We start from the raw sequence: 11,533 nt of genomic DNA, 5'->3' as shown, positions 1-11,533 counted from the left end.
CTGGTGGTAGCTTCATAGTCAATGTACTCACGAGAGTGGTATTGTTCTTCTTATCTAACTCTCAGGCAGCAAAAGAATAAGCATATTTTCCCAAAATGTTGAACTGTTCCTTTAACAGAATAAACAAAGCCTATCAGACAGATTGAGAGCCCAGTATCTTGCGTGCCAAATTGAACCGATGAGTGCTTTTGTTTCTGGTTCATTATTGTTTAGTGTGCTGATACTGGAGTTGATAAAGGATTTCCAGCAGCTCAAGTCTCCACTGGGTTTTCAGATTTTTCTTCAATAGATGGCACCATGTACAGTGTGAGAGAGCTGGCATCGCTTTATTCTCTGTGTGGATGCTGTGATGCTCCACAAGAGGGAATGTCTAATCATTGCAGAGGAAATAAAAACAGAAAGACGCATTTGTCTTGGGCAGCTCGTACCTTTCTCTCAGTACGGTGATGGATGACAACCTTGGTGTTGAGTGTGTGTGTTTGTCTATCGCAGCGGTGCAAAGTGACCAGGGACAGGCGCCAACAGAAAAAGGCCCTGTCCCCCAACTAATGAGCAGCATTATTCAAATGGAGTCTTTGTTGTCAGTGCACTGCGTTGTAGCCTGCACACTGCTGTCACAGGCAGCATCGTCGGATGCACCACTTCCTCATTTTGATGCTCTATCAGTTTTCCTGTGGAAAAGCATGTGGGAAAATAAGACACCTTGAAACTGTTGGTAGCTCAGATTTTACCACTGCACTGTGTCAATATTATCCTGCAGGTGATCACACTGTCCAAGACTGATCATTTAATTAATATTCTCTTCTTCTCAAAACACTAAGATGAGTCATTTTCTTGTACTGTAGCCTCAAAGGATTCAGATGAAAGATGCTTCATAGGAGGATTACCCTCTGTGCTGCCATACATGATGTCAGTACAGGATCAAACAGTAGGTGGGCACTGGGCAAAAGGCACAAAAAAGATAGCAAACACAAAATGTCAACAAATAGAGGAATATCACCCAGTTTGTCTATCACACTGTGAAGTCACATGGAAAAAAAACCAGAGGAGCTTTCAAGGCCTTCGCCAGCTGACAGGAGGAGCAGCGGTGAATAAAGGAGGAGGAAAAAAAGATGGGAGTCGAAAGAGAAAAATCGGCCTTTCTACAAAGACGGACGGGGGGAAAAAAGAAGGCAGGGTGTTGGAGGAAGCTCCTCCGACCGAGCCCATCTCCAGCTGTCACAAATCATTTCTGCTCGGGAAGTGAGGGGAGGCGAAATGTCAAAATATTTGAATAAATTCCACAGAAGCCTGTTGAGAGTGGGGCGGTGCGGTGAGAGGGGTATTGTTGGCGCAAATGGGGTGGAGAGGGGATGAGAAGGTTTGGGAATAAAAAGGTGGGGTTGGGGGGCAGTAGCAGAGGGGGTTTGCATGTGAAATAACCTTCACAGGCCCGAGAAGGAACACAAACTAAATGGAAATGAAAGGTTTGGCCACTGCAGCGAAATTTTGGCTCATTTTGAGCAATTTCCTCTGTTGGCTCAGATTACTGATTATGACACGTACAAATATAAAGTAGCCTATAGTTCCTGATTTTTGGACAAGTGGAGTTGCCGTGCCCCCATATCACAGTCTGTACATGTTATTTGCTCCTGTGAAATGGATGATGGATGCCGATAAGGTGTATGTCTCTGCAGCACATATTACTGCGTGTCTGTCCATCTGTGAACTTGTTGATTTGAATAAACCACAAACCGTTATTTTGATATTCTGTGGCAGAGATCTGCAAACATTTTACTCACAGTTTAGTCCAGATTGTATATATTCTATATGTTTGATATGTGTTGATAAATGCATTTTTTTGTCTTTTCAGATGCGGATGAGACTTTCGGGTTCAATGTGTGTCATCTGTTAAGTATTTTTCTGTCTGTCTCTTTCTGTCTAAGTAACAAGCAACCACTCGCAGGGGAAGTCAAAAAAGATGCATTAAGTTGCATTATGGGACATGTAGGATGCAGCAGTTTTGACGTTTGCCTTATAGTGGATACTAAAAGGTTTCTGCTGCTACAATTGTGACCGTCTTGCAAGCCTAACAGCTTTGTCAGAGTGCAGTACAGTAGCACTTGGTTACTCATTTCACACATTTATTCTAAAAACAAAAAAAGTGGTATTGATTACTGAAAAAAGCAATCATAATGCCTGAGTTTACCAGAACTTGTAGCATTATAACCGTCAGTGACAAGAGGGTTCTCCAGACTATCACTATTCTATGAGAACGTTTATTATGGATCAAACATTAGCATTTTGTAAAAGAACATCAGCACTCTCATTTGAACTGTTTCATCAGAAGAAGAACCTTCAGAAGAAGGTTCAGCTAAACCTATGGATCATTTACATTGTAGCTCACATGGTGTTGGGCATATGGTGTATTGTGACAATGGACTAGTGCTTATACAGTAATATTGAGTGATTGCCATGCTGGGCTTTTTACCCTGCAGGCCTGAACTGAAGCCAATATCACCTCGAGTTAATGTTTAGTTTTTCTTAGTTTCTCCCTGCCCTCCTATTAATATTTATTATGCGAGGCGAAGAGTGAATTAAGGACAGGTTCTGGTGATAAAGGTCTGATGATGCTTGTTTGTTCAAAGTCTCTGAATGCATGTACTCTATCAGCCTGTGTGCATCTACTCTCTTTGTTCAGATGATCCCCAGGGTGCATTAGAAGTCACAGGGTCAGTGTCTCCTCTGTTTGCCTCTGAACTCACTAACACTGTATTTAATTAGGCCCCTAATCAGCCACTAAACACACAATAAAATGAGACAATCTGTATCTGTTTACCTCCCTCTCAACTCTCTAACACACACACACGCACGCACTCTGCATATTTGCATGTATAGTTGGTAAAAAAAAAAAAAAAGAAATCACTTATCAGGGAGAAAGATCAAGGTCATGACTCCTCTTCACACCCGATTCCCTGAAACCAATTAAACTGTCGGTCGGTGAAGTTCAGTTGGAGGACACGGACTGGAAAACAATAGCAGATGACAGCTTCTCTCCGCTATCTCTAGCTGGGTTTTCTTGCAGCAGTAATTATATTTGCAGATTCTGTCATTAAGACTAAAAAGCCGGAGAAGTTTCACAATCAGTCGGATATATTCAAAACGTTCGGTTAATAGGCATTATCAGCATTTGGAGTCAGACGTCAAAGATTGTGATTGGGAGGTCAGACCTGAGTGAAGACTCAAATGATGAAGAGATGTGATCTGCAATGTTAAATCAGTCATGTGGGCTTTATGAAATGCAAAAGTTGGTAAACAAACATGAAGCATCCTTGGCTGTATAAACATGTAATGAATGATTGATATCACAGCTGTTGCTGTAGATGTTTGAATATATAATCAGTCAAATCCTTACAGTGTGTTGTAAAGCAGTTATTACGTGTTTATTCCAACATGTCCTCTACTGAAAAGACAGAAGAGGTCAGTTTCCATCGATTCCCAGCACAACACATATGACAAGTATATACGTTTCAGTGTCCTCTATAGGACGGATGGGGACAGGCAAGCAAATTACTTATGTTATGTTATGTACATAAGTTAACATTGTGAAACGGCCACGGTTTGGTTGGGTTTTGAACAAAATTATAGGATATATCGCTCCCAGACGATCCCAAGTACACCCTCACAGAGCTCCTAGCATCGCTGTAGACTCTTAATCTTGTCAGAATAGATATTACCAATTGATGCATTTTCCTTATTGACACTGGCATGCTGTAAACCTTTACAACAAAAGTGAAACACGCATCTTTATTTCCATGCTTTGCTTACTCACCCTTATGGTTTTAAATTTGCACTCAGCCCTGTCATCTCTACTGACTGATTAACAGCAAAGTAAATCTCCATCTAAGAACAGCTGCACTGCCAAATCCACGCTCTGTTGTCAATCATATGCAACCCTCTCAGCTTCAGGTACTCCACACTGCCCATACAGGGTTTGCACTGCTGACATGCTTAAATGCATAAAACATGTTGGACTCTCAGATATATTTAAATGTGTGTGAATAATAAATGTCCTGCCACCTGGAAGTCATGTTTATAATGGAACTGACCACAGACCTGTCTGAAGTAAATTATGCTGTACTATAACTTATGAAGATCCATTTATAAATCACAAGCTTCCGCTGCTCCACAGTGTAGGCAAAGTCCCACAGTGCATAAACTAGGACAATACATATGATGCATTGCCACATAGCTTGTGTTTTCTTTCCTGGGAAGTGTATTAAAATAGTAAGTTAGCTACAGTGCAAGGCTGCCTATCACTGCCTCAATCTAAACCAAGACGGGCAGGCATGCCTGGATATTCTCAGAGCCTCCTGAGACATTTCCCCATGTGGGCTGACCGTGCTGCAGCTGGGAAAAAAGCACACATATACTGTCCTATACAAGCAATAACCAGCTCCTCAGCCTCTATGCAAAAAGGAAGGAGAACAGCAGACTCGTTATTTAACTGGCTTTTGACAGCTGGGGCATAGCAGAGGGACAGAAAGTGTGTGAGTGCATGGATGTGTGTGTGAGTGACACGGAAAGAAAAGGAGAGAGTGTGCATGTGCTTATGTGTGTGTCCATCCTCATTTGCATTTGTGTGTGCTCGGCCATGTGCATATGTATGTGTGGCACAGTGGACCAGAACAGAGCTCTGACAGTAGCAGGACTGCTGCTCGCTGATGCCTGCCTGGAGGAGCTGACAGCGGCCTGGCCTGTCAATCACTGAGCATGCCCACTAGCCCTCTATTCACATCATCCTATCTTGTTAACTCTAAATCTGGTTGGGTACTGTTTATATACTCTGAGTGAGTTTGTGTGTGTGTGTGCGTGTGTGTTTGTGTGTGTGTGTGAAAAGAGAGAGAGGGGTGGTGCATCCTTCTCTCTGATGTGTTTCAGTGTTACGGTCTTAGCTGCATGGGTCTGTTTCAGACAGAAATCAGTCAAGACAAAGTGACGAAAAACTGGTACAAGGATTGTAAAGAAACATGTCATCCTGTGAGCGTTAATCCTTTCTTGTAAGAACAAGCCAAGCAGTTTATTTAATGCATTGATGTCAAAGTGTAACTGATTATTCAAGATATTCAAGAACTATAAAGTATTACAAATGAAGCACCTAGCAAGTCATTGACATGCCTCCTATCAAAAAAGTGACCAGTTTAGCCACTCTGGGTCTAAATTTATCTCCAAAGAGGTCCACTGTCTCTATGATAGGCCAAGCATGGTTGCCACTGGGAGAAAGAGAGCAAGAGCCCTTGTAGTCAAAGGTAATTATCTCCTCTTGTCACCCACAATGGATGTCTGCTAATGAGAGCTGAACTCATGATTGGTTGCCCGCGGGTCTGTGGAGAAGCTCCGCTCTTTTGGTTTTGACAATAGAGCCTCGGTGCACCGCAGAGACAGAGTGACTGGACAAGTCATTCATCGATGCAAATGCCAGCCAAAATGTGACCACCGCCATACACAACATCCATTAGGCTCATATTTATCAGCCCTACAGGGTGAGGTGTGTGTGTGTGTGTGTGTATGCGTGTGTGTGTGTGTGTGTTAAAAAAGAAAGAAAGAAAGAAAGAAAAGGCACAACATGAGCACTGAATACTCAAGTCTATTTCGTTAAAGCTGTATCACACCAGTAATCATGAGAACTACACACTGTTAGATTTAATCTATTTGTTTCTGCCTTGAGGCCTAAAATTAAACCCAATTAAATCTAGGTCTTATTTTATTTTGATTTTAGGAATCAGAAAAAAGGAGATACAAGAGCCTCTCATTCCTATTGCCAGACTAGAAAATAAAGCTAAATATTGTGTATTTTTAATGACTGTATTTCTAAAAAGACCATGCCAGATTGTTTTCATAATTATATTGAGGCAGAGCCAAATTTTCACCCTGGTATTAACAAAATTTCTGAATAATCCATGTAAATTATACCAGCTGTGGGGTAATGCTGCACAGATCTTTAAACACAAATCTAAACTACATTACAGTTTTTCTCAGCTGTTTCTCGGACTACTTGTTCTGCCTTCATATCATCTCGTCACATTTTTCATTCTCTTGAACAAATGCTTAGACACATTAATTCAAATGGTTATGCACAATTGTTAAATTGTAAAAATGACTACATTATCAGCTACCTTTGTCATTTTGATCAAAATGTATTATACTGGTTCTCTGTTGAAAAGTCTTGTCCCCCCAGAACATCTAGTTCATTGCATAAGTCATTACACGCAAAATGGTTGAACCACTTGTCCTAATCTGTCAAGTATATTTTCTGTACATTTCTATTTGTAAATGTGTCCTGAATTGATGGATTTTTGCCAAGTGAATCTTGGCTTTCACCAATAGAGGGGAAGGTGTGAAGCTTTAGACTGACCAATGATCAACCAGTTCTCTAAAATAGCTGTACAGTTGTGCCTCAGGGCAGGTTCCTATGGTAACACTTCTAATTTGTATGTTTTTCCCACGTACCACAGTCTGGTCTTTTTCTTCTGTATTGCAATGACATGAACTGTCGAAATATTACAGCACAAAGAGTAAAAGCAAACATTTGAATTCTGTCCAATCACAATCAATCTCCCACATACAGTTCTGTGTTATTTGTGCTTGTGTTGAAAGTGGTAAATGCTACGCAGAAAAAGTGCAGCCTTGGACATTGTCAATCTTTGTCATCCAAACCTGAGCCATAGTTTACATCAGACAATACTAAGGAAGCACATTGTTTAATGACAGCATGGCTAAACATTTTGACTACCTTGTTCGTTTGATTAATGTTATTTTAGTGTCACAAAGATGGCTCTCTGGCTAGATTGAGAAATGTACCAAAGTGACAGAAAATCTTGCCTCAAAGCACAAAGGTTCCAGGTGCAAATACGCTGGCTGACATGTTTGTGGTTTGATCCTTGAACCTTGTGATTGTGAATAGTTGTCTGTCTGGTGATTGGCTGGTGATCGGTCCAGGGTGTACCCCATCTTTGGCTCAAAGTCAGCTGGGATTGGCTCTGACGGATAAAGGGTATAGACAATGGATGAATGGATGGAAGTCAATTACCATTGATTTACTGACAACTGATAAGTGACACATTCAGTTTTTAAAGGGAAGGACGCCCGCTCTGGTGATTGGCAATACAAAATGTGTATTTGTTGTGTTTATATGAATAGTCTATTCATCTTATTGGGGTTGGGGCTGAACCATTAAAGCTGGTATCTGTAATGAATTTGGATTAATAACTCATTAAAACCATTGTTCATCAATGTAGTGGGTTATTGCAAAACACACACATCACCCTCGCCATATTTTAGCTTACTGTTATGTCTCGTCGTATCTGTTAAGTTTGTCTAGTTCACTTGTGTCTAGTCTTGTCTCTCACCTCCTGTCTTATTGTGAAATCTAACTCTCCTCTCGTTTCAGGCTGTTTGACTTCCTGCCCTTGTGTGTTTCCCGCCTGCCCCGCCCTGATTGTTTCCACCTGTTTCCCATTACCTCTCATATAAATAGTCTGCGTCTCCCTTTGTCCTGTGCCAGATTGTCTTGTCTTGTCCAAGCGTTCATGTTGCTGTTAATTCAAGTCCAAGTCATTGAAAGTATGGTTTGCCATTGTCCACGTCATTGTAAGTATGGTTTTCCATTTGTGTAATTAAAGTGTTCACCTGTCAAGAAGCATTCTGATGTTGTGCTTTTGAGTCCTTCCTGGTTCTGTGTCAAGGCGTAATACTTATTACCTCTTGATGGTGTTCAAACAAGGACATTTTCTTGCCTTCCAGATGTCTCCATTATCTTGTTTTCTGTGAAGTCCTTCTGAAGAATCTCAGGAGCATAGGACAAGGTGTTCTGATGGTCCCTTCTACACATGTAATGTTAAAAGAAACACCAGTGGTGTCTCCAAATCCAGCGAATGATCCACAGCAGAATGAATTTAGTCAACGAGCTGGCTGAGGTTTAAGACTTATGAAAGCCCAGATCTATGTGCTTTGTGAAACATCATATGACAAAGGACGTTACCTTTCTAATCCAGTTTGCTCCCAAGAAAACAAAATACTTCTCAAACCACCAATAACTCATCACAAATTGCTTTAACCTTTGCAGGACACAGCTGTGACTTTGGCTGCTTGTATTTATGGACATTGGAGAGCTTCCCAGACAGTGAAGACATCGCCACCTCCTCTCTGGAGAACAAAGCTTCTATCAGCTCACACACTATCTTCTGTACATATACATATTTTTTTTTTTTTTTTGGTGACATGTTTTCCTCTACTGGTGGATTTTTGGGTGGGATGGAGTCACAGTGGAGGTTAGAGGCTTCTGTCCTGCAGACAGCACTTGGAAAACCTTCACTTTGACATTTGGCTTCAAAACAAACACAGATTTTCTCAAAATCTGTGAAAATGTTAACGATCACATCCATTAAAGTTAATGTATCAGCGTGCACATTCAGACTACATTAGCATTATTTGTTGATTCAACTGTATCTGCATTTTAAACTATTTGTTAAAAAACAGAGTGGCATCACGAAAGGAAGCAGAGCACAGATAAAACTGGCAAAAATATTTGATGGTTTATTTGGCAAATAAGAAATGCTTTGCTTTATTTTGCAGATAATTGTGCAATGTATACCTGTATACATTTGACTGCTGGTTCAGACATATACATCATTTTTTAATTATTTAAATTTCACATTATATCTACGGAACAGTGGGGTTGATTACAATGGCCGAGGTATGATTCAGTATAGCAGCCAGAAAATGTCCCTCTGTTATTACAATAACAATCAGGAACTATTCTCCATGATCATTTTTATATAGCAGTTAGTGCCGCCAGCACTGTGTGTGAACTATGGTCCTTTTCTGAAATAAGCTCACCTCAGGGTCAACCAAACCAATATTATTAAAAGCTAAATTAATCTGTTAACTGAATATATTCTGTGCATGTATTGCACATGCCAGGGAATGGAGGCTGTTGGCATGATTGACAAATAAAACAAAGCATTTGTGCCGAGTTAAACTAATGTTTAATTTGATTGTTTTCTGGGACAGCCTTCATTTGACAAAAAGTGATATTCAGATGTTTGTTTAATAAGAATATCTGATGACTGTTCACCTTCAATAAGAGACTCTGTGTGTGTTCTTTGTCCTCTCCTGAGCGCTCTCACCGTACAGTTTGTGTTCTGTAGAGTTTAACAAGGAGTTCTAATTTGTGGATGAAACACAGAAAATAGATCAGGTTACTTCTGTCCAGCAAGAATGTGTGTTCATTGATATTTGTGCTTAAAAAGGACACATATTTGGTTGTGCTTTCTGTCAGAATCCATTTTGAAATAAATGCTAATTACATGCTAGGCTTTACATGGCCAGCGTTAACAGTGGTGCCTTCAGAAACTTCTCATGGGGTGACCAGATGGGTCCACTGAGGATCTCAGGGTGGCACAACAAAACAATTTAAAGCAATTCATATTTTTGTTTTAAATTCATTTAATTTCATTTTATTCTATTTTGATTGATTGATTTATTTTTTTGTTGTATTTTTGAAACGGAGAACTTCGATGAATCTCTAAAAAACTCAACAGAAGATCGGAGTTAACTGAACTGTTACGTGACACTTGATTTGTCCTGTAAATATGTCAGACCTGCTCATCATATCTCATTTCTTGTTTCAGGTGTGGGAGGTGAACTCCAGCATGAAGATGGGGGATGTTGAGTCTGAAGCCTGAGGGCTGCTCAGGCCATCCCTCCTCACTTTCAGTGAGTCATATTTGACAAACATTTATCATCAGATGGTTGTGATGTCTCTGTGCTTTTCTAAAGTGAAGTTAGTTTTAAACTAACTTAATGATTACATCCCACGAAGTCAGAAGTACATCAGGAGCCTGACAGAGCAGCAGCAGGAGGCCAGTAGCTCCAAACTGCTTGGCCCACTGCAGGTGCTGATGGAGATGGCTCTAAAGTCCTGCAGGGAAAATTTATTTTCTGATATACGTAAGATCTTTTGGAGGAGATTTGAACTGAACATTAAAGGCAACCATGCTTTGTAAACTATAAATACAGAGCACTCAGCCTGATGCCTCCATGGCACAGGTCGCAGCGACCAACCACCCAACAGCAAGAGTCAGAAAAGCACCCTAATATTACACTAATAATTAGAATAATTGTTCAATCAAAATAAAAATGCTCAATGTAACTACCGCAATTAGAAGAGACTGGTCTGATTGGAAGTAATTTTCAATCGGGATAAGAGTGGTGGTGTAAACCAACCATTTCTCTCTGGTTGGAATAAGTTGGGTCTGCACATGTTTACCCTACATGGGGGTAAGTGAAGTCCTCTCTTCTCTTCTTTTTAAACACTTTACACATGTAAAAAAAAAGTTCTATTCACATACACATCTTGGGGCATGCAAACACTCCTTCACGTAAACATTTAAGTCGGATTGATTTCAGTCGGAATGAAGAAATATTGTTCATGTGATTGCAGCTATTGAGAGCACACGCTTCTGTACAGGTCAGAGCTAAAGAAAGCACTCTGTGAAGATTTTCCTTTCTTAAAATTGAGTTGAAAGAGGTTAGGTCTGAAATTGTAAACAACAAAGCGGCTATTTGCTCTGAAATGGATAATATAAAGGCCACTATCAGGGACACAGAAGAAGGCTTATCAACACGGTCGGGTAGGATCACTGAGCTACCACCCCCCTCTCCTCATCCCAACATTACCAACACTGCCATCAGCCAACTTCACTCTGAAGCAGGCTCTGCATTTGTTACCGCTCCTCCACCTCCTGTGACTCCCGCTGATGAGTCTGCTGCCTGTAGTGTTATCACAACAGCGCAGGATGAGCTGATCATCACAGAGCAGCCAGTCAAGGTGGATGAATCCTTCAACATCTTCACAGATAGGACTTATTATTCAAGTTGACCTGTGTCTGAGCCATCAGGTCCATTCACACTGTGGTTATTTGTTACTTGGGATGAGTTCAGGCACTGACTGTCTGACTTTGCATATTTAGCGGGTAAGACAGAGATGAGTGGATTCAGCTGCTTCTTCAATTGGCTGCAAGAAAAGATATCTGCTGCTGCTTCCTGCCTGACGACGACCATTTCAGTCAAGATCATTTCAGTTGTCAATTGTCTGTTTAACTTGTTTCATTTTCCGTGATTTTATAAAACTGTATCAATATTAACACATAAAACAAGAGTTCTGTGTTGCGTATACTATAAATATTATACACAAGCAGTGTATGCTTGGTTTTGTACAAAATGAAAAATAAGAACATCTAATTTTGGAGTCCAAAGAGTCCAAAATGCAGCAGACACAATGACTGGATGTTACACATTACCCAAAGTAGAATTAATAGTAAAATGACAGTGACTCATATCTGATTTTAAACCAGAAGACTTAATATCTGCAGGTCTATCTAGCTGGAACTATCAAATGAGTCTGTTATATGAAACTACAGTCCCCAGAATGCTTTGCTTCACATAATGCTGACCGGATGTTGATCATTTGTTGTCCGGAACTGATGCTACT

This window comes from Pempheris klunzingeri, chromosome 8 (genome assembly GCF_042242105.1).
Source record: "Pempheris klunzingeri isolate RE-2024b chromosome 8, fPemKlu1.hap1, whole genome shotgun sequence".
Taxonomy (NCBI): domain Eukaryota; kingdom Metazoa; phylum Chordata; class Actinopteri; order Acropomatiformes; family Pempheridae; genus Pempheris; species Pempheris klunzingeri.
This window is presented reverse-complemented; position numbering follows the sequence as displayed.